At 31.8% G+C, this 24,655-nt stretch overlaps 1 long non-coding RNA gene across 1 annotated transcript; it reads left to right on the plus strand.

The window, feature by feature from the left end:
- Positions 1 to 21,421: 21,421 nt before the first annotated feature.
- LOC128284210 (uncharacterized) lies at positions 21,422 to 23,699 on the plus strand. Its single transcript, XR_008274580.1, has 3 exons — positions 21,422 to 21,494; positions 22,108 to 22,332; positions 23,219 to 23,699. It is a non-coding gene; the product is annotated as an uncharacterized LOC128284210 (long non-coding RNA).
- The last annotated feature ends 956 nt before the right edge of the window (positions 23,700 to 24,655 follow it).

The following is a 24,655-nucleotide window of genomic DNA, read 5'->3' on the forward strand; positions in this document are numbered from 1 at the left end:
GAACTTACCTCGGTGATAAAACGAAGATACGGTGTCGATTAATCCGAAACTTTATCTTTGCCTCGATCTAAAATCGTACGAGGTTTATCTTGATTTAAATGAATAAATTCAATTCAATTCAATAATTATTCCATTCAATTCGATCCAAATTCATATTTTATCAAAATTAAATTTTTGCCCCTATAGTTTTTATTTTATTTCAATTTTGTCCTTAGCTCATGAAATGAAAATTAATGAATCTCCCATTAACCCATTATAGCCGAATTTCTATAGGTCCCTAGAAACCTATACATTTCATTATTTTCAATATTCCACCATTATTTTTTTCTATTTTTCCATTTAATCCCTAATTAACAAATTCATCAAAAATCACTTAACAGCAGTTGTTTATTTATCAACTGTCCATTTTCTTCCATAAAACATCAAAAACCACATATATTTATTCATGGAAAAACCCTAACCTTTTAACAGTTTTGCAAATTAGTCGCCAAGCTAGTTAGATTAAGCTACAACGACTCCAAAAACATAAAAATAATTAAAAACGGGGCTTAAAAACTCACTATGCAAGCAAAGGAAGTTGACTAGATGCCCTGGCTTGGTTTAATGAAGTATTTTCAGTGGTGGTATGAAGAAATGAAGAAGATGAACATAATTTACTATGTTTAATTTAGTTTAATTACTCATTTACCTTTTTTCCCTTTTAAAACATTAAAAATTCCATTAATACCAAACTATACACATCCACTAACTTCATTAATGGTCTAACTACCACATAAGCACTCTTACATTAAATTTCTATAGCCATTTGGTACCTTTAGCTACTAGAACTCTACTTTTGCACCTTTTATGATTTAGTCCTTTTTATCGAATTAAGCATGCAAATGGTAAAATTTCTTAACAAAATTTTTATACGACAATACTAACATGCTGTCGACATTAAAATAATAATAAAATAAATATTTTTACGTCATATTTGTGGTCCTAAAACCACTATTTTGATTTCACTGAAAATGGGCTGTTACAACTCTCCTTTTAAATTTTTTAGAGTTTTGAATTGTAAACTTCGATAATGCTCTGTAACCATACTTCAGCAACGGATACGGGTTAAAGGTGTTGCATGTATGAACCCATTTACCAAGACTTTACTAGCTAAGAGTTTTGAGAAACATGTAAAGAGTATGGAAATACGTAATATGACTCATCTACTTCACTAGGGCAAGCGGTAATACGAGCTCAATTCGGTGTTGATTCGAGTCGTTTAGATTGCCTGATCGTGAAATTAAGTAAATGTTGAGTTTTAACAAAGTAAGCTGGAAAAGATGAAAAGATAGGTTCAAACAAGGTCTGAAAGATAATTAAATTGGCTAATGGAGTAATTTGGCTAAAGCCAAGAGTGAACCAATAATGAAGGGAATTGTTGACCCGATTCTTAGACGGCATTTAGATGGAAATGGATAAGAGATAATTTGACTAACCTCAACCCACTATCTAGCAAGATAGGAACCGATGGTATGGTCGAACGCCACACTTTGGGAAGTGATAATTTTGGATAACAAGGAAGAATGACGCCACAAGCTAAGCTTGATAAGTCTTTTCTATCCAAAAAGAACAATGAGAGTTGAATTCTCACAGAAAAAAAAAGTTCATATATTTGGTCCAAAAGTCCCTTCAACTATTTGAAAACAAAGTATTTATAGGCATGAGACAAACCCCAGCTGAATAGACATACACACTCAGCTTAATTGAGCTATTAATGAACTTAATTGAGCTAATTAAAAACTACAAGACCCTTGATGAACTCTAACATAAATAACAGCAATGGACAGCATGTTTGGTCTTCCTATTTAGCTAATAATTAACTCTAATGAGCTGAATAAACTTGATTAGAAGGTAAAGGCAATAAATCCATAGGAGTTAAGGGATTGAAACCATATACCACTTTAAATGGCAAATACTTGGTAGCCGAGTGTACTGATCGGTTGTAAGCGAACTCAATCTGTGGTAGACACTCCTTCCAAGTTTTTAAGTTCTTTTGAATTATGGCACGTAGCAAGGTCGATAAAACTCGATTAACAACCTTCATTTGGCCGTCAGTTTGGGGATGGCAAGTTGTTGAAAACAAAAGGTTGGTGCCAAGCCTACCCCACAAAGTTCTCCAAAAATGGCTGAGGAACTTAGCGTCACGGCCCAAAAAAATGGTCCTTGGAATACCATGCAAACTCACGATTTCCTTAAAGAACAAATTAGCAACATTTAATGCGTTATCAGTTTTATTACATGCAATAAAGTGAGCCATCTTTGAAAATATATCTACTACCACAAATACAGAATCTTTGCCATTCTTTGTTTTAGGAAGGCCTAGAACAAAATCCATAGAGATATCCACCCATGGTGCTTTCAGAATTAGTAAAAGAGTGTATAGACCATGTGGTTGAATTTTTGACTTAGCCTTTTTGCAAGCTAAGCATTGCTCACACACTCTAACCACATTTCACTGCATCTTCGACCAATAAAAGAAAGTATTGGCTATACCGAAGTGGCAAACTAATCCCCCACTATGTGCTTCTTGAACCAGCACATCTCTAATTGATTCATGGGCTATACATAGCTTATTTTCTCGAAAGAGAAATCCATCTTGTTGGAAATACCTGTCATGGGCACCTTGAACACACAACTTGAACACCTCACCAAAATTAGAATCATTATCATATAAATCCTTCAAATACGCAAATCCAAGCAACTTAGCATCCAAATGATTAATTAAAGCATACCTACGTGATAACACATCTGCAACAACATTTTCTTTACCTTGTTTATACTTAATCACGTACGGAAAGGATTCAAGGAATTCCATCCACTTAGCATGGCATTTGTTTAACTTAGATTGACCCTTTAAATACTTTAAGGCTTCATGATTCGTATGTATAACGAACTCTTTCGGCCAAAGGTAATGCTGCCATGTCTCCAATGTACGTATCAAGGAGTACATCTCTTTATAATAGGTTGGATAATTGAGTGTAGCCCCATTGAATTTCTCACTAAAGTAGGCAATTGGTCAGCCATCTTGCGGCAAGACCGTACCGATACCTATTCCTAAAGCATCACACTCCACTTCGAAAGTTTTGTTAAAATCAGGTAGACACAACAGTGGAGCGTTAGTCAAGCAATATTTAATTTTATTAAAAGTAACTTCTTGCTCCTCAGTCCAAGTAAAAAGAGAGTTTTTCTTGGTAATACCTGTTAAAAGAGCAGGTATGGTGCTAAATTTTGTCATGAATCTCCTATAGAAGCTTGCAAGTCCGTGAAAGCTTCTAACTTGGCTAATGGTTGTCGGATGAGGCCATTCTTGGATCGCTTTGATCTTCTCTTGATCCACCTCTGGGCCACCTGTACTTACAACAAAACCTAAGAAAACAACTTTGTCAGTACAAAAACTACATTTGTAAAAATTCACATATAACATTTCCTTTCATAAAACCTCCAAAACAGCATGCAAATGTTCAATATGATCAGCCAATGATTTGCTATAGATTAAAATGTCATCAAAGTATACTACATAAAAATAGCCAATAAAAGATCACAAAACGTGATTTATCAATCGCATAAATGTGATTGGGGCATTTGTGAGGCCGAATGGCATCACTAGCCACTCATACAAATCGTATTTTGTTTTAAAGGTCGTCTTCTACTCGTCTCCCTCTCACATGCATATTTGGTGATATCCACTCTTCAAATCGATCTCAGAGAAGAGTTTGGCACCACTAAGCTCATCGAGCATGTCATTGAGTCTAGGAATAGGGTGACGATACTTGAAGGTGATTCTGTTAATGGCTTGGCAGTCTACGAACATCCTCCATGAGCCATCCTTTTTGGGCACAAACAGAACGGGCACCACGTAAGGGCTTAAACTTTCCCGTATGTAGCCCTTCTCCATCAAGTCAGCCACTTGTTGTTGCAACTCCTTAGTCTCCTTGTGGTTGCTTTGGTAGGCTGAACAGTTCAAGATAGTAGCTCTGGGCACAAAATTGATTTGATGTTCGGTACCACGAAGAGGAGGCAATCCATTCAGCACTTCCTCCAGAAATACGTCATCGAATTCCTGAAGTAAAGTCACAACAGAAGAAGGCAAAATATTTTTAAGTTCATTAGCATCAAAAAGGTATTCTTTGTACATAAGTACAAGAATGGGTTGACGCATCAATAAGGACTTTCTTACTTCTCTTTTTCTCGCAAACACATTTATTTTGTCACTCTCATCTTCTTTTTTTTTTCTTTTTCACCTCGTGTTTTTACCTCAATTTTCCTTTCTTTTTCTCGATTTTCTTTTCTTTTTATTTTTATTTTTATTTATTTTTTTCTTGTTCTTTTTCTTTTACTTTTTCTACAGACTCTTTTAACTTGATTTGATCTTGATACACTTGTTTCGAGGTAAGAGGGGTTAGGGTTACATTTTTGCCTAGATACTTAAAGGTATAACGGTTGGTGTATCCATCATGGATTACACGTCAATCAAACTGCCATGGATGCCCCAAAATAAGGTGTCTCGTGTGCATGGGAACCACGTCGCACACCATCTCGTCTTGGTATTTTCTTGTAACAGCCCGATTTAGACCCTAGTCGAAAATAATGGTTTTGGGACCACAAATCCAAGTCAAAAAATAATTTAATATCATTTTTTGTGTTTACAGCATGATATGTGTTATGTGTGAAAATTTCGTATGAAAATTTTATCGTTTGTGTGCTCGATTTTATAAAAGGACTTAATCGCGTAAAATGCAAAAGTGGCATTTTTTTGCTAAATGTGTTTAATTGCTATGGTTGATAAAATTAAAGGTCCGTAAGATGTAATTAGACCATTATAGGGTTATTGGATGATAATGGCTTGGTATAATTGTAATTATTAAAGTTCATTAAGGTTAAAATTATAAATTGGTTATTAAAGTTTAATTAAAATAAACAAACAAAATCATAAATTCTTTTCATCTTCCTAAATCGATTTTGAGCAAAAGAAATTAGTCATTTTTAGGGTTATATTCGGCCAAGCTTCATTTGTTGATTAAGGTACGGTTTAGCTCGATTTTTAATGATTTCTATATTTTTGAGCTCGTTGTAGCTTAATCTAGCTAGCCCATACCATCATTTTTGAGTCTGTTATAGATTTTGAATGATGCCATTGTCGAATGCTTGAGTATTTAAATGTTCGATGATGAATTATGAAATTTTAATGATAGATTTTAATGTTTTACAAAGTGATTTTGAGTAAAAATGCATATTAGGAGAAAAGTGTAAATTGAGGGATTGAAATGTAAAATAAATGAAAAATATGGGCTGCTAGGGAGATATAGAGAATTCGGCTAAGCATGGGCTATATTGAATTTTGTGAATTTCTTGTATTTGTGAAATAGGGACTAAATTGAATAGATGTGAAAGTTTAAGGGCTAAAGTGAAAAAATGCCCCAATGTATATTTTTGGATGAAATTAAATAAATAAGTTATTAAATGAGTTAATTTTGAATACATATAGATCAAGAAAAGAGGAACTCAGACTTAGATCGAGGCAAGAACAAAGTACTCAATTAATCGGCTAGTTTCGTTGTTTTTGCTACTGAGGTAAGTTCGTAGGTGTTCATTTCATTATAAATGAATGTTATATGCTTTGGTATTGTATAAAATGTGTTTATGAGATTGCGGATAATGTTTGAATTGTGAATAAGAATATATTGCGGATAATACATTGGCTTCGGGCCATGATATCGGCACCTTGGGTGCGAATAATACCTTGATTTGGCTATGGGCCATGATATAGGTATTTTAAGAGGAGTTAGCTTGATTTGGCTATGGGCCATGGTATAGGTACTTATCGATTGTGATTCATGAGTGATTGATTTCTATCCCTAAGGGTTTAACGAATAAAAGAATGATTTGTTAGAGGAAGAAATTAGTATGAGATGGTACAGGTACATACAGAACTTATTTGAGCATTGTGTTGAGAAAGATCAATGAGATGTTAACGAATCATGTTTTGAGACATGATAGGAAGATTTGTGTTAATGAGATATTGTTTTGGTAATATGTATAAAATTGAATTATATTGATTTGATGAATTGAATTGCTTAATTACGAACTTACTAAGCTATGAAGCTTACTGTGTGTTATTTGTCTATGTTTTATAGATAATCAAAGCTAGCTTGGACTTGGGGATTGTCAGGAGCATCGTCACACTATCGATCATTTGTTGGTACTTTTGAAGCTTTTATGTATGGTATATGGCATGTATATGCTAGTGTCATTTTGGTATGTTTGAACTATGGTGTTAGCCATGTGATTTAGGCTTGTTAATGATGTAAATGTTAATATGTTTTAGCCAATTAAATTGGCTTAAGTTAAGTGCTTGATAAGTGATATATGTGATTCAAATAATGCCTTTATATGTTGACTTGTTTTGGTATGTTTGCCATAATGGTAGATATAGTTAAATGGATGATGTTTTAGTTAGTTATCAATGTTTGAGTAATGGTAAATTGTGATGATTTTGGCATAATAATTTGGTATAATTTGAATATGGTATGTTATGTATATGTTTTGGTGGGTTTTGGTTGCTTATAAATGACTTGAAATGGTACCAAATAGGTTGATTTATATGCATGATTGTAGGGTGGCAAATTGGCTTTTCAAATGGCCTATTTTTATCCACACGAGCGTGTGTCTCGGCCATATGCGACACACGGCTATGTTATACGGCCATGTGTCCCCTGGGTAATCCTACAATTTAAAGTCAGTCTCGAGTAGGGCCTAGACACACAGGCATGTCTGGTGGCCGTGTGAGGCACAAAACCTTGGCACATGGGCGTGTGTGGCCATTTCGAAGGGTACAAGGGTTAGACACACGGGCGTGTGGTTAGCCGTGTGACCCAAGTTAGTTTCGACCACGGCCAAGGTACACTAGCATGTCTTCGGCTGTGTGGTACAAGTCAATATGTATGCCCTGTCTTCACACGGCCTATGACACGAGCGTGTTTGATAATCATGTAAGACACATGGCCTGTTCACACGGGCGTGTGACCTATGATTGTATAATTTTTCTAAGTGTCTGAAAGCTTTTATATGTGATTGGTTTAGTCCTGAACCACTCTTATACATGTTTTAAGGTTTTGTATTACCTTGTAAGGGACAATGTAAATGTTTGTGAATAGTTTACTATAATGATTTCATAAATGTATATGATTGATGCGTAATATCAAGTAATGCCTTGTAACCTATTCTGGCGACGGAAACAAGTTAGAGGTGTTACATTTCTAATGGAGAATGCTACAACAGCTTGTTTTGTCACTTTAATCTCTCCTTCGTCGTTCAACCATTGTAACTTGTACGAGTTCGGATGCTTGGTCGTGGTTAAACTAAGTTTTTCAACCAGCATATTACTTGCGATGTTGGTGTAGCTTCCTCCGTCAATAATCATGCTACACACCTTCCCTTAGAAGTGACACCAGGTGTGGAAAATATTTTCTCGTCATTTCTCGGTTTCGGCACTTTAAATGTTGAGGCTCCTTTTTACCACAAGGATCTCACTTTCAACCGGAAACTCAAAATTTTCTTCTTCATCATTGGTTGGTACTTCGAGCTCATGTTCATTATTTTCCTCGGATTCGATCTCTCTGTTAGCCTTTACCACCATGATTTACTGATTGGGGCATTGGCTGGCTATGTGTCCCCATCCTTGGCATTGGAAACTCTTTATTCTCTTGTGCGATTTGGCACAGGATCAGTTTTATTTTTGATTGGCTCACCAACAGTGGGATTAGACTTGGCTGCTACAACAGGATCCTTGGTTCGAACAGGGGGTTTATTGGCTCCTTAGCTCCATTTAGTAATTGAAGGATTAGAGTAGGATCGGCCAACTCCCTTCTGTTTAAGTTGCTTTTCAACTTTGATGGCCATGTGAACCATGTCCATCACTTCAACATAGTGTTGCAATTCAACTATGTTGGCGATGTCACAGTTTAATCCCATAAGAAACCCGGCCATTGTTGCCTCCCGATCCTCCTCGATATCGGCTTGGATCATCGCTATCCCCATTTCCTTGTAGTAGTCTTCGACACTTCGATTGCCTTGGATAAGGCTTTTCAATAGTTGGTAGAGATCTTGGTGATAGTAAGAAGGTATGAAACGCTTTCTCATGATCGCCTTCATCTCAGCCCACGTTAAGATGGGTCTTTCACCATTTCTTATTCGGTTTGTCACAAGTTGATCCCACCACACTATGGCATAATCTGAGAATTTGATGGCCACCAACTTAACATTTTTGCTCTTCGAATAGTTATAGCATTCGAAGACTAACTCGATCTTTTTCTCCCACTCCAAGTATGCCTCGGGGTTGTTCTTCCCTTGGAACGGGGGTATGGGTATTTTAATGTTTTTGAGGCTATCGTCTATATGGTCTCTTTCTCTATGGCCCCGGTTTCTTTGGCCTTGATGTCTTATACTCCGCATAGATGAACGGTCATTTTCTTGGTCACTTGACTTATAAGGATCTTCTTGGTTTTGGATAAGATGCTCACGCCTTTGTCTTGCATTTATAGGGGTGCCCTCGCATTGTTTTCGCACCTTGACTTGATATAATCGATCTTCAATGGGTTCGAGTTTACGATCAAATAGTCACTCTATTTCTCGTATGATTGCTTGAAGTGTAATATCTGGCACGCCTCCATCAACATTCCTTTTAGGACGAAAACCACCTTCTTTGTTTGGATTCCTTTCCAGACTTCTTGACATCTTAAGTTTTCACAGACTAAAACCTTACTATTTCTCTCTAAAGAAAATTCACTCACTTGGCTTTTGTTCACTCGAATAGGCTCACTACACTCTTGCATTTTTCCACTCAATTCGCCTCTCTAAGTTTTCAATGGACTAATTGGACTTAATAGCATTAGTTGTGGAGTCAGCTTGCAAAAGTAATGATCGATTTAGGTAGATCTTGATGTTAAGACAAGGTTGGCTAACAAACAAAAGGAAGAGGGATGAAAGTATGGTCGATTGGTATGGAAGTAGAATAATGAATTTGGACAGCAAATAACTCTCGAGCTAGCTTTCCTTCTTCTTCTTCTTCTTTTTTTAACACCAACAAATTTCGCACTTACAAATATTGATATTCACACTTCGAATTTCAATAGATACTGATTTTTTTAATGAAATTTTTTTGATCAAATTACAATCCAATAATTGCTATGAACGTCGATACTCACTTTAATTTCATTGGCTCTGATACTAAATGATACGAGATCAATTCAGTGTTGATTCAAGTCATTTAGATTGCCCAATCATGAAATTAAGTAAGTTTTGAGTTTTAACAAAGTAGGCTGGAAAAGATGAAAAGATAGATTCAAACAAGGTTTGAAAGATAATTAAATTGACTAATGGAGTAATTCGGCTAAGGCCAAGAGTGAACTAACAATGAAGGGAATTGTTGACCCGATTCTTAGACGGCACTTAGATGGAAATGGATAAGAGATAATTTGGCTAACCTCAACCCACTATCTAGCAAGATAGAAACCGATGGTATGGTCAAACGCCACACTTTGGGAAGTGATATGTAACGCCCCGTACCCGAGACCGTTGCCGGAATCGAACACGAGGTGTTAACGGACTTAACATTACTTAAACAGCTCATGCAATTCATTTTAAAATTTTCCAGACAAGCTGGCTAACTGCATCACAGTCACTTTAAAAATCATATCTTGAGTTCCAAAACTTGAAATCCAATTCCGTAAATTTTTCCTGAAACTAGACTCATACATATATCTACTACATTTTTTATAGAATTTTTGGTTGGGCCAATTAGTACAGTTTATTAGTTAAAGTCTCCCCTATTTCAGGGTTCGACTACTCTGACCTTTGTATATTACGAATCAGATATCTCCCTGTATAGAGCTTCAATGACTATCCTGTTTGTCTCTAATTAAACTAGACTCAATAATGAATCTGTACATATAAATCATGACTTTTAATTATCTTTGTAAAATTTATGGTGAATTTCCAAAGTCATACTAGGGGATCCAGAAATTGCTCTGGCCCTGTTTCACAAAAAATTAAACATCTCATAAAATATAGCTCATATACCTGTTTTGTTTCTTCCATATGAAAATAGACTCATCAAGCTTCGATTCCATAACTTATTCATTATTTAATTTCATTTCTACTATTTTTAGTGATTTTTCAATTTCATGTCACTACTGCTGTCTGAATCTATTTTGGGATAAATTTTACCTATTTCATGGTTTCCATGGATTAGCTAGCCATTCGACATACATAGCACCAAATATGATCATGATTAGACATTCCAATGGCTAATCATTACCAAGCATTTCCATACCACTCAATAACCATATCATGAGACCATATATACAAAATGATTATAATGCTATACTCAAAATATACAAGCCATTTTCGAATGGCTATACAAATATATACATTACCAAAAGATAATTAACAACAAAGGTCAGTCCTATACATGCCATTATCAAAGTTTAACTAAAAGAGTACCAAAAAGGGGCTTAGATAGTGTGGATGACTTCGACTTTGACACTTCCGAGTCCGATAGCTGATGAACAAAATCTATAATACAGAGAATTTAAACAACAGAGTAAGCGTTTCGATGCTTAGTAAGCTTATAAGTAAGGAAATCATTTCAAACAGAAACACAAAAGAAATAGCATTCATATGGATAAATAAATGTCTATGCACAAGATCACATATTCATTTTAATTTACACTTCTATCAATATGTTTACATATTCAAAGTCAAACTTAACTAAATTTCATTTGAATCAATTTCACGTAACTCGAGTGAGCTATAGACTTCATATATCCCTAAGGAATGGCCGGAAGAGCATTATTCGATTACATAATCACAACTTATACTATACAAAATTTTTCTAATGTATATACGATCCATACCTGGTCATATTAGGGATTATGAGCACATTAATCGGAATTATTACAACAGAATCGCACCTTTCCAAACATAAATACTTTCGGAATTTGACTCGGATGTAACAACCAGCACGAATGCCTTCGGGACTTAACCCGGTTATAATAACCCGCACGAATGCCTTCGGGACTTAACCCGGTTATAATAACCCGCACGAATGCCTTTGGGACTTAACCCGGTTATAATAACCCGCACGAATGCTATGCACATATATATATCATAACCCATTAGCATTACTAGAAAACAAGTTCCACATGCTTATCAACCCTTACTCTTACGGCTCAATAGCTACATACACGTAATACGATTTCATTTCGTTATTCCACATGAGTTCTTTAACCATTCAGCTCCAAGTCATATAAAATAAAAATCATTTGTTTCACTATGTAATTTATATAGAACCATAAGATCACAACTTATCTACTATGCTTTTATATGATCTCTATAAAATCATAAACTAAGTTCCGTTACTCAAAGACTTACCTCGGTATATTGGAACGGTTGTGGATTGATTACTCTATTGCTTTCTCTTTCCCGATCCAACTTTGATCCCCTTTCCTTGAGCTTAATGAATACAAGTAGAAGTATTCAATATTTTTACCAATAATGTTTACTTATTAATCACATTCGCAATCACATATCAACTCATTTTATTATAATTTATCATTTCCACAATTTATTTTAAACTTACAAATTTCATAAATAATACCATTTTATACACCATGGCTACTTTGGCCGAATGTTCATATAATTTAAATAACAATTCATCATTCAACTTTCAAACCAAAACGCCATTATATGACCACATATACATACATCCATATACTTAAGTTCAATAATTATAATATAACATCAAGTAATCATTTTACTCATGTGGCCGATTATACTTGGTCATACATACACATAATCAAAAATAAATTCCAAAATTTTCACATCATTTATGTACTAAGCCGAATACACTTGCCAAGTTCACATACATTCTTCAACAATTCCTTCTTTAAACAAACACATATTCGGCTAAAACAATGAAAATTTTAGCAACTTTTAATTTAACACCTAATCAATTATAACACATTTAAGCATTCTTTTCATATTATCAACTCCAACCACATACATTACTCAAGTATAACATTTTCATAATCGGCAATAGTATCAAACATAATAGCCGATTCTTCTCACTTTGTATCTATGCATCTATTTGATCATTAGTTTAGTTCAAACACCCATACACACACAGCTTATAAGCAATTTCATCCTTACATAGCCTATAGTTCTCTCGGCCACTCATTCCCCAACCTAACAAAACTTCAATTCGAAATCATTAGCCGAATATCAATTGACTTAGGCTACCTTTAAACTTTTACTTATCACCTCATACCAAACTATCAAAATGAACTAATTATAATTATATAAGTACTACCAAAACCGAAACCTATGCATAATATTATTTCTTATGCCCAAAACAAAGACCACATTCGGCAACTTTCATCCACCATTTTACCAAGCACAACCGATTATCCATTCTCTTCTCAAATCTAAATTCGGCACCTCCAAACAAAATAAGTTAAAAATTTCAACTTTTATGCTAACATAACCAGCAACTTAACACATCCACATAACTAACATGCTAATAGCATCAAGGCATCAACTAAAATTTTTAAGCTTCTTAGCCGAATCCTAACTCTCCAACAACCCCAAATCCAACCATGAGATAGATAGAATTTAGACCAATCATCCAAAGGATGTATAAACTTCCAAAAGTAACATTGAACATACCTTAATCTAGAGAACCACCTTGGCCGAATTTTTCTTCTTCCTCTTCCTCTAGTTACGGCAATGGAGGAGCAACATAAGCTAACTTTTGTTTCTCCTCCCATTAACCACTATTATTTTATTATCCATATTCTTTATTTTTTTTTTTAACACAAAATATTAACATAAAATATTTATAATATATTTTGATCCATAACATGGCCGGCCACTATCTAATATTTGGCTAATTTGACATGCAAGTACAAGCATTTTCTAACATGCATTAATAAGTCACTTCTACATTTGCCTAACACATTTCTAAATTTTCTCACATAAGTCCTATTTAATAATTTCATATATAATTGACAAAATTAAAGTATAAAATTTTCACATATGTATGTTCCTGCACAATAAACATAGAAAATAACAGTTAATTATTTTTATGACTCGGTTTTGTGGTCCCGAAACCACTTTCCGACTAGGGTCACATTAGAGCTGTCACATGATAAGTTCAGATAACAAGGAAGAATGACGCCACAAGTTGAGCTTGATAAGTAGTTTCAATCCAAAAAGAACAATGAGAGTTGAATTCTCACAGAAAAACAAAAGTTCATATATTTGGTCCAAAAGTCCCTTCAACTAGCTGAAAACAAAGTATTTATAGGCATGAGACAAACCCTAGCCGAATAGACACACACACTCAGCTTAATTAAGCTATTAATGAACTTAATTGAGCTAATTAAAAACTACAAGACCTTTGATGAACTCTAACATAAGGAATGGCAATGGACAGCATGTTTGGTTTTCCTATTCAGCTAATAATTAACTCTAATGAGCTGAATAAACTTGATTCAATGCTTGATCAGCTAAAGAGTCATAACAGCCTTTTAATTTCTCCTTGGACAGCCAAATGAGTAGCAGCCAAAAATTAATGTCATTTGGCACATGAACAACCCCCTTTGTGTAAATGCTTGAATAAAAACGGTCAAAAGGTGTGAATGGATGAATTGGAACAACCACCATCATGTGAAAACGTTTGGAAACTGAATGTGCTTGTGTGAACAGCTCCTTGTCCATTGAACTCCTCAAACAGTCATTTGGAGAAGTTCATAACAGCTGCTAGTCCTAAATACATTCCTCTCTTTAATGCCAATCAATGCACCAACTGGTTCAATTAGTTAGTTCACCTATAAACACAATTAAACTTTAATGAGCTTTAGTAACTAAAACTCATTTAATAAGCTAAAACAAATTAAATGGATGTAGCAAATTAATTAACTTAGAACATATTAATTGCCAAATTAATTTAAACAACTAAATAAAATTATAACAACTTAATTACTTAAACTAAAATAACTAAACACATTTAAAGTTTAATCCAGCAACTATTAACTAAAATTCAGCTTGCAATAAGCTGTATGGAGCTCCATGCTTGCTTGATGAGTCCAGCCACCCTCCCCTCCCCAAGCTCGATCAATGTAACTTGCAATGGCGTCTTGAAACTTCTTAGCATGAGACCGAGTAATGGGACCTTGTGGCAACTCAATAGGATCAGCCGTAGCTTCCCGAGCTAGGATCGTATCAAGTGGGACACTATTGGATTTGGTGCCCTAAGTGTAGTATTTTCGTCTATGTACACTTGTAATTTTTTCAAACAGATTGGTTAATAAAAATAATTCATGGATTACATTTATATACTTTGAATAATTTTCCTTATATGGTTTTTGCACACAAAGCAAAATAGAAGCAAATGTTACACTAGTTGTCTAATATTTAACTAATACTAAGTGGCATTATGTGGTTGGATCCTAATATAAAAAAGCAACTTATATTAATAGATGAACTTAAACATGTCCTTAGTCTAATCGAAAATGAGCAAATTGATTGAAAGACTAATATGTTGCCTATGAAGTCCAATCGAGAGTGATGCTTTATCTTGGGCATCGGAGCGGATGACTCCTAGAAGATAGAGACATAAATGTGACTGACTGGACTGACAGTACTTCGGACTAAATCCAAGGAGAATAGATCCTGAATTCATTTATGGATTTGTTCACTTGTGACGTTCATAGTGTGACATACCTAAATCCTGAGTGGATGGCAGGCTATGTGTGCGTGACTCATACACTTTGATGTAAGTAAAAACCTGAATTCAAATAGATAAAGAATCAAAAGCTAGTGCGCTGGGTTTTCCACTTCTGCGTTGGGACCATTGGATGTTTGTAGTTTTTTTTCAGTTTTTCGCCGTTGGTCCAACGGTTAGAAAATCAACAGTCCAGATTTTCTAATAGTTGGGGATCGAACAATTCATATTTATTTTTTAAAATTTTTTTTAAAAAAATTTTGTACAGGCCACATGCTATCACATAAGCAAAAGCACACAATGTTGGATGCGCTTTTACTTACATGGAAATCACACCCCATAAAAATGACTTATTTTCCTAATCTAAAAAAAGGGCCGAATCACCTAAATTTTTTTCAAATCGACATATTCTCCTAATTTTTCCGTTAATAATAATAAATATAATAATTATTTATACCTAAGATAACTAAAAGAAAGGGTGGTTGTTAATGCTACCCTGTAACTTAATCTATCTATCTATCTCTAATAATTACTATAAAATAAAATCTAAATAAAATTAACTAAACCTAATGCTCTGTTTGTTCATTAAAATTGGCTTCAAAAATAATTTCTAGAAAATGACTTATTTTTTGGAAAAGTTAATATTTTATAGTGTTTGGATGAATCTATGTAAAATATTTTCTATTGTTTGGCAAATTTCTTGAAAATATTTCATAAAAGTTGTTTTCAATGAAACAAACATACATTTGAGATTTTCTTATCTTTTATTTTCTTATCTTTTCATTGTTTAATTGAGTTTATTTTATATTTATAAATTTATATTTTACATTGTTCTTTGTAAACAAACATGAGATAAATATATTTGTTACAAAATATTATAGTGCAATTTATTTTTAACAATCGAAATTTATTTTATAATAAGAAAATATTTTGTAATAATCAATGTCATAAATAAACTTAATAATAAATAAAGCTTAATTAAAACTTATTTAAATTACATATATTACATATATGAGAGTACATATTGACACAATAGAGTTGTCGGGATAAATGAAGCTAAGAATTATTTAAACAAAGATTCATATTTATATAATTAAAATATTCATTCGTTTATACTAGGTTAAAATATGTCATAAGTCCTTGTACTCTTCATAAATTTGAAATTTTGTCCATGTACTTTTATTTTGGGTTAGTCCTACTTTTTAGATATCAAAATTCAAGTTCAGTTGTTAGCATTATTAAAAATATTTTGTTAAATTCATATTCATTATAACGTCATTTTTAGTTACATGACTACCGAATATTTTTATTTAAAATGTGACATCAATAAAATTGACAAAAAAACAATGTTAACAATTGGACTTGATTTTCAAATATGAAAAGCACATGGACTAAATTCCAAAATAGTTAAGAGTACATAGACTTATGACATATTTTAACATTTATAGTACAAATCATTTATTATTAAAATATTATTATTGAATATTTTCCAATAATATATGAAGAATATTATTTAAAATGATTATTTCTAAATTTTTATTAAAATAAATTTGAAATTTAAAATAATTTATTAAAACAATAAATTATATTAATAATGTATTATATGATTAGATATAGATAATTAAATATGTATGTTTAATAACATTGAAATTTATAAATAACATTGAAATTTATAATATTTTATATTAATATTTTATTAATTTTAAATATTTTTAAAATAAAATAAAAATTTATTATTAATATAATAATATTTTATTTATCTTAAGTTAATTTTATATAAAAATAGAATAACAGAACTCTTTTCGAAAAATGACTTATACTTTTTAAAAGAGTAAGTCATTTTACAAAAAAAAATGACTTATTTTCCGTTGACATATAAGTCATTTTTCATTTACCAAGTTGTTTTTCATGAAACAAACATAGAGAAATGCATAAAACATCTTTTAGAACTCATTTTCAGTGAAACAAACGGAGCCTAAGTTTAAAAGAAAGGTAGTTGTGCGCGTATACGCCTTTTTTACACCCTAAATTATATAATATAATAATAACCTAAATTAATAAAATCTTAAAATACAAAGAGATAAGCTTAATAAATACAATAAGTGTTATAAAATTTTCATATTGTGCACCAGTTCAAGCTCTCATGTCAAAATTTTCGTGCAATCTGTATATCCACTCATTTCTTATCATATTGGACAAATATTATATTTATATAATGAAAAATCGATTAAGTGTCAAATTAGGTAAATTCATGTCTAAAATTAATTAAAATAAATAATAATATATCAATTAAGTGCATTATTAGTTGTGGTAAGTTAAATAGTAAAGATAGACATTTGATGTTAAACTACTCTAAATTACTTGTGTCAAATTTTCTTAAGCTGTTTATTTTAAAATTTTCAAAACTAATTCACCACCTCTTAAATTACATTGATTATAGCACATTATATTTAAAATTAATAGTTAATTAAACAAATTTAATACATTAAAATCATAATTAATTTTATCTATTATAAATGTACACATACATATTCAATTCAACTTTAATTTCAATTATCAAAATACTTTTTATTTTTCCGAATTTAGTATTTTTACATCAAATTTCTAGAGTTTTTTTTACTTTTATTTAAACTAATAATAAATGTTGAAGTTATCTGTATTTAATTACACTTTAATTATAATTCAAACTATACAATTTAATCAATTATCTTATCATGTTATTTTAAATTACTTCTTGATTAAAATGAGATTAATTCTATTTTCAACAGGAAAAACACAAAAAAATGGGTATATATGAAAAATGTAGTATAGAAAGAGGTGTTATTATAAGAAAGACCAACATAAATAATTTATTGTATAACTAAAAATAACATTATTATTTAATATATTGATGATCTCGTTCATTTCTTTAAACTGATTTTGTAGAGATAAAAGAAAAGTAGAGATTGAAGAATAAAAAGTATAGGTATGTAGTATGTCCATATTTTAAATATTGTATAAAATACCTTCTTTTTTTTAAATATGGTACAATTACTTGATTTATGATTTAAAATTCTTTTATTAGTTATATAAAATTAAAATATTTTATTAAATAATAAAAACATAAACGTGAACATTTACGTGCAACACGTGATATAAAAATAATATTGATAAAAAGATATAATGTCAAATTTAGCCTTCAATTTTACATCTTTTGTTAATTTGGTCCTTTTAAAAAAAAATTGACCCTCAATTTTTTAAAAGAGTCGAATTGTTGCTTTTTAAATAAAAATATTGACCAAAACATTAACTTTTTAAGCATAGCAACCCACATGACAATCCACACACTACAACAAAACATGCTTACTGCGACACTTTTGAGGCGACACTTTTTTAAATGTTGGGATAGACTTGTCGACATACGTTTTGGCCAACTATTTGTATAAGAGTTGGGATATACATGCCTAAGGCAACACTTAAATAAGAGTCGGCTTTGTCCAACATTATGCCGACACTTTTGGGCTGACACTTTCCTAAGTGTTGGGATAGACTTGTCAATATACACTTTGGCCAATCCTTTATATAAGAGTTGGGATATGTATGCCTAAGGCAACGCTTAAATAGGAGCCGACTTTATCCAACACTATGCCGAAACTTTTGGGCCGAAACTTTTCCTAAGTGTTGGGATAAACTTGTTGATGTACACTTTGTCCAACCCTTTGTATAAGAGTTGGGATATGCATGCCTAAGACAATGCTTATATAAGATTAGGCTTTGTTCAACACTATGCCGGCACTTTTCTAAGTGCTGGGGTAAACTTGTCGGCATACGTTTTGGTCAACTCTTTGTATAAGAGTTGGAATATGCATACCAAAGGCAACACTTAAATAAGAGTTAGCTTTGTCCAACACTATGCCGATACTTTTGGGCCAACACTTTCCTAAGTGTTGGGATAGACTTGCCAACATATGCTTTGGCCAACTCTTTGTATAAGGATCAGGATATGCATGCCTAAGGCAACACTTAAATAAGAGTCGGTTTTGTCCAACACTATGCCAACTTGTGTTATACCTTTCCCAACTATATAAAAGTGTTGCCATATGAAAAGAAAAACTCTTATGTCCTGACTCCTAATATACCACCAATCACTAAATTTAATTTTCTAATAAATTAATTTTATATTAAATAAAAAATTGTGGTATTAATATTTTAAACTAATATCTTGGGATTTAAAATATGAATATTCTTAAAAAATTACATAATGAGTGTTAATAATTATATATAGTCAAATTAAAATGACTTAATAATTTCGAGTGAGAATAAGGTTTAAGATTCATATATCCTCATTACATTTTTCATGACAAGCATAGAAAAGGGCATATTCATATTAGACATAATTGTTATTTTTTTTCTTTAAAGATGAATTTTAAGGTTAAAACATGTTTGATGACCGAATCATTATTAATGGAAAAATTTTCGATCAAATTAGAAATTAAAGAATTGCTATGATATTAATTTTAAGGTTAAAAATGCTGCAAAAATATTTTATTTTAAACAAAACGAGCTGTTTTGTTCCTTATCTATTTATTATTTAACTAGTTTGTTTATATTAGTTAAAATACAATTTCTTTTTAATTGAATATTTAAAATCTTCAGAAAAATTAATGACACGTAGAAAAAATTTGAAAGTAAATATATAGAAAAATATATGTTAAAAATGAAAAATTTAAAATACTATTATTTAAAATAATTTTAAAGTTTTTGGATATATGACTGATTTTTTAATTTATATATTAAATAATTTTTATATAATTGTAAAGAGATAATATTAATTTGAATATATTAAAATTATCATTATAGTTTAAATTATTTAAGAGATAATAGATAAACTTTATATATATTAAAATTAAAAAATTGTTAACCCATGCATCTCTAGAGAAACAAAATTAATTAGTAAATTGAAAATGTTATTGAAATTTCCTAAAATATTAAAAGAATATATAATATTCAAATTTTATCTAATTAATTTAGAGGTTAAAGTTTATGATTTAGGGTTTATAGTTTAGGATTTAATGATTCTGGTTTAGGGTTTAGAAAATTAAGTTTTGGGTTTTGGGTTTAGGGTTTTAGATGTAGTGTTAGGGTTTAGGAAAGATTAAATGAAGACGAGAGTGAAGGAGAGACCAATGCTACTAAAGAACAGTTTGGTCAGTGAATCAATTAACCGATGTCAACCAGAACAGAGCTATTTTTAATCAAGTTTTTTTTTATGAAGACGGGAGTGAAGGAGAGACCAATGCTACTAAAGAACGGTTTAGTCAGTGAATCAGTTAACCGATATCAACTAGAACAGAGCTATTTTTAATCAAGTTTTTTTTTCACCCTTATTTGTAGGGTTCTTAGAATGTAATATGTTCATGATCGTGTTAGAAACAAGTTTCATACACAAATACTTCAAGTAAAATAAAGAGTCAAATGAATATAATTAACCTTTGTATTAACCAACCATGAACTTCTTTCGGATTGATTTGATTCTTCTGATTTGTTCGATTCTATCGTAACATCATAAGCTCCATCTTCTTTAATACAAAAAACTACGAATTCTTCATCAGAAAGACATATCTAGCTCGAGTTTTCATATTATTTAAAATTATTTTCGTACATCATTATAAAAATTAACAAATTAAATATATTGTTTGGAACAAAACAAACTTAATTTAAAGGAATTTAAGAAATAATTAAACCTTTCAAATATAGAAATAAGGAAGAAAATTAGATTGAAAAAATCATTTTGTTTTAATCAAAATGGCGCCATTTTAATTTTTTCCCCCTAAAAATTTTCCCTCAAACCCTAAATTTTCCCCAAATCAAAATCCCAACCAATCTTTACATCGTCGAACCCAACTTGTAACGATTGGAAAGTCAATAGTACCAGAAAATCCAATTTTGTGACTTCGTTTCTGTAAATCGATGTTGTAAATAATTTTATTAAATATTTACGAAATTATGTTGTAGGTGAATTGAATTTTGATTAGATAATTTCGTTGCTTTAGTGCTCAATTTAAGTACAGGGACTAAATTGCGCAAGTGGTAAAAGTGTGGTTGTTATTAAATAAAAGCTAAATTATAACTAAGGGATTTATTTAATAAATAAACCATTATAAAAATGGTTACTATAGTGGCCAGTTATGATTTACATATGTCTTTAATATATATTATAAAATTTTAAAATTTTATGGGAATATAATAAATATATAATAATATAAAAGTGGGTAAGAGAAATCGGAAAAATAAAAGGGTAAGAACATTTTTTCTTTTCTTCTCTTCATCTTCCCAAAATGCCGAAACCCTAGAGGAGAAAAGGGTGAAAGAAATTCTTTAAAATTTCTTCTTTTCCTTAACTGTGAGAAGGAAATTGGTGGTGAAAGGAAAACTGAAAACTTCATGTTTTCTTCTATATTATATATATTATCTGTACATTTACTTTTCTTTTCTTTTCTATATTGGAAACTTTTGAGCCAGGGGGAAAATTGTAAACGAATAAAGCTTTACTTTCTCGTGATAAAAGTTTTTAATTGTGAAAAGCTTTAACTAGCAGCAGATTTAATTCTGTTCTTTGTATTTTAGTGGATTTCGACCATAGTTGGAGTTACCTTGCAATTGTTGGCTCGGATGTAAGGAAGGTGCTCTTAAGGTAGGTGCTCTTAGGGTCTTCAAATCTTGGTATATAGTTTATTGGAACCAAAACTTAAATTCGGTGTAGAGACTATTTCACTTGACATTTAAATAGAATGCTTATTTTCCTGGCTAGAGATTGTCTGACTATGTTGTTAGATGGTCAATAGACATTCAAAATTTCATTTGTTGTGATATTTGGTGGATACTGATTTAATTTTATGCTTCCAGAGTGTCCCAAGTCGGTAGTATCAAAACAAAATGGAATTGCATCAAAACTTTACCTGATTTATCTGGCACTAGTTTGTCTTCTGTTCCCTAATTCTATCAATGAATTTAAAAAAGAAAAGAAAAAAAAAACACTTACCAGCCAGTTGGAATGGTTGAACCAGGAACCTGTAGTTTGTGTGGCACGACAAAAAACCAATTCCACTGGAAAAATAAGGGTTTTATGTGTAATTTCTCAAAATTTTATTTCTAACTAACAAGACCTCAACTTATTTTATTTGAAAGATCATACCATTAACATTAATAAACAATTTGACCCCGGTCTGGTTTTTTTAACATTGTAATCTATTATTATTACTGGTAGCCAGCAAAAGTTGAAGTGCATTATTCTCCTGTATTTGCAGGTAGAGCAACTTGTGTCAAATTCGGCTCAGATGCAAAGTACTTGGCAGTAGGATCAATGGATCCTAACCTCCGCATGTTTGGCGTTCCCGAAGGCGATGCTTCAATGGAATCATAAAAAGGCTCCTTCTGTTCAACTTATTTGGCAAGTTGGTTGTTAAAACATTCTTTAAGATTGCTAATTGCGACTGTCATGTTTTGTGGTCGGCATAATCGGAGATTTCGAGGTACGTTCAAATATTTAGTTTTTTTCTGTTCCCAAAACACATTTGAGGCTTAGGGCATTGATGTTTACCAGTTTTGGCCATTTACTCCAGCAATGTATGTGCTTTGTATCATCTGAAAGATGTTCAAGAAATGAAAAGCCAACCAATTTACTTGTCACTTTTATCATAGAGAAACATAGAGACAAATTTTTAATTGGAAATTCCCCTTACTAGCCTAAACATTATTGAATATTTATTTTTAGACCCCCCTTTTTTAGTTTCATTGTGTATCCTTGATTGGTGTTTATTTGTGGATGGTATATGTAGTTTTATGAAACCATTATCTATGATACACTTGGTAATTTGTGTATTAATGTATTTGTGTTATATTTTCGTATATTCGTCTTGTTGGATATCAATTCGAATGAGAAAAGTTGGATTTTTTAAATATATGTGTATATTATTTTATATTAGTCAAACATCATGATCAAGCAATACAGGTAATGGTAATGTAGCTGCCAAATCATGTTTGCATACAGGGCTTTATTTATATCTTATTGTGCCTTTTTTGATAAACCTTATTCTTTCTGAAATGCATATCAGTGTAATTTCCCTTTTGAAGCTTTCAAACCACTTGAAACTTCTCTGATTGTTATATTAGAATGCAATGGTAACGCATATGTGATACCAACATTCATAGTAATAAACTATCACGATGAATTATTCATTGTGCTTACAATTATGATAAATAAAATCTATTATAGAAGATACAGTACAAATGAAATTAAGTGCAAGAACCTTAAACACTCAGTCCTTTTTTTTTTTTTTTTGTTATTCTCAGTCCTTTTGATATTAAAGGGAATACAAAACCAGAAAAAGTTTTAAGTTTTTGATCCGGTCTGTGCAGGATTGGTCATTACACAATCCCTAAAGAGATGAATGAGGTCTGCAATTGGCTTACAGCAAGGTTGGAGCTCGAGGATAACACTAAATATAGCGAAGAGTCGGGAAGCAATAAAGGTGAAAAGAGAAGACTGCATATGTTACAAGTAGGTAGTAAACAAAATGGATTGTTAGGGTATATGGTATACTTGGATCTGGAGATGTTTCACTAATGGGGCTTCCCTTGTAGAAATAAGAGATTAGTAGAGTTTCTTGGAATTGAAGTTGCAATTTCAGACTGTATTAGTTGTTATGTAGTATAACATCAATATCAATGTCCATCGTCTTAGGAACCTTTTTATTTGTTTACTTTTGTACATTGGGTTGAATGTTGGTGGTATATATTTTGGCTAAATGTTAGTGTATTTTGATATTGGATCGATTTTTGTAATGAATATTCAACCTTTATTTTAATTTTAATTTAATATTTTTTAGTTGTATTTAAAGCACAATTTCTATTCATTGTAAATATTTATGAAAATATATTAATATTGAAACAATAAAAAATAGAAAATAAATACCTTAAACGTACTTATTCCAACCTTTTTAAGATTGTCTTAAATGAGTTTATCCCAACCTTTTAAAGGCTGCCTTAGACGGGTTTATCCTAATTTTTTTAAAGGTTGTCTTAGGCAAGGTATGTCTTAACCTTTTTAAAGTTGTATTAGACGGCTTTATCTCAACTTTTGTAAAGGTTGCTTTAGACACGGTCTATCCCAGCCTTTTTAGGGTTGCTTTAGACGAGTCTATCCTAACCTTTTTTAAGGGTTGCCTTAGACAATGTCTATCCAAACCTTTTTAAGGTTGCCTTAAATGAGTCTATCCCAACCTTTTTCAAGAATTACCTTAGATAAGGTTTATCCCAACCTTTTTGAGGTTGCCTTAAACGAGTCGATCTCAACCTTTTTTAAGGGTTGCCTTAGACTGACCTATCCCAACCTTTTTAAGGTTGTCTTATATGGGTTTATCCTAACCTTTTTCAAAGATTGGCCTTGACTAGGTCTATCCTAACCTTTTTTAAAGGTCGGCATTAACTAAGCCTTTCACAACCCTTTAATAAGGGTCAGCCTATGTTGACTTATGGCAACGCTTTTTGAAAAGCGTCGCGGAGCCTATGCCAACTGTACTATAGACAACCTTTTTGGAAGCGTCGAGAGAAGCGTCGCGAAACCTATGTCAACCTTTTGTACATCATCTTAGGTAAAAAAAAATGTGGCGATAGAGTTGTTTTGTTGAAGTGACATGTACTCCTTATTTTTTACTTTTTATATTATTTTTGTAATTTTTAAATTATTTGTTAGCATACCATATAAAACAAATATTATTATATTAGCAAGAAGTGTACATAAACTACTACGTAAAATATTATGCCAATATTATTAAAATTTTAATATTTTAGAAA

This window comes from Gossypium arboreum, chromosome 11 (assembly GCF_025698485.1).
Source record: "Gossypium arboreum isolate Shixiya-1 chromosome 11, ASM2569848v2, whole genome shotgun sequence".
Lineage (NCBI taxonomy): Eukaryota > Viridiplantae > Streptophyta > Magnoliopsida > Malvales > Malvaceae > Gossypium > Gossypium arboreum.